This window comes from Nicotiana attenuata, unplaced genomic scaffold, assembly GCF_001879085.1.
Source record: "Nicotiana attenuata strain UT unplaced genomic scaffold, NIATTr2, whole genome shotgun sequence".
Classification (NCBI taxonomy): domain Eukaryota; kingdom Viridiplantae; phylum Streptophyta; class Magnoliopsida; order Solanales; family Solanaceae; genus Nicotiana; species Nicotiana attenuata.
The window spans coordinates 613,833-614,771 of record NW_017670516.1 but is presented as its reverse complement, the minus strand read 5'-3'; positions in this window follow the sequence as shown (position 1 = coordinate 614,771).

The following is a 939-nucleotide window of genomic DNA, read 5'->3' as shown; positions in this document are numbered from 1 at the left end:
ATGCTGTAAAGGGAAAATGAAGATGGACAAAAAAAGTACTTCCCGTGATTAGTGAGTGAGTTAACTTATTAGATGTTGAGCTTAATTTTTATAATGTGCCATTAATGAAAAAAAAGTGCTCTTTATGGAATAAACAATAAATGGTGCTATTTTTATAAATAATAGTTAAAAAAGGATCAAGCATGTAAAAAACTCTTAAATAAATATATAACCTTAACTCTCTCTCTTTTTTTCTTATTTTTTTCTAATACGGTAGTGTTCGAATTAACTTAACTATTTTATATCTTCTGACCATTAGTTTTATCAAGTTACTCTGTCCACTAATGATTAGACAAATATCACCAGCCGTTTCTCCTTTTCCCTATTAAACTCTTAAAAAAACATCATTGCACCATTGCTTCCATATGCCAACCCCCAATTAATGATTGGACTCACCTGCATATACATAAAATTTGACATCCATTGGCACAAGGATTATATCGGACCTAGGCATTTGAAATCTCTCAGTAGTTTTGTTGAATACATCTGCTTTTGTTACATTAATTAGATAGAATACAATTATATCGCATCCATAAACCAAATGAAACTTTTCAAAATGCAGTTCCACGGGGAGGAGTGCTCATGCACATAGCATTAAATGGAAGTTACAACAATTTTATTGATTAAAATGACATGAATGTCACAACTCCTATACTACACAGCAGAACTGTTTTCTACAAGCACTAGAGCTCTTATTTCCAGACTCGTATCCTCGGAACCACCTGTTTTACATTGTTAAAGGGTTAACTGAACAAGGCACCAAAAGAGTGTTGCGTCTTGCTTCAAATGACTTAGGGCGCTCTGCTTGAAAACACTTTGACATCCAGCACTAAAGATGACATGAACTACTACTAAATTCGTACAACTACCCCAGTGGGGTATGGAGATGGTTGGTTAAGG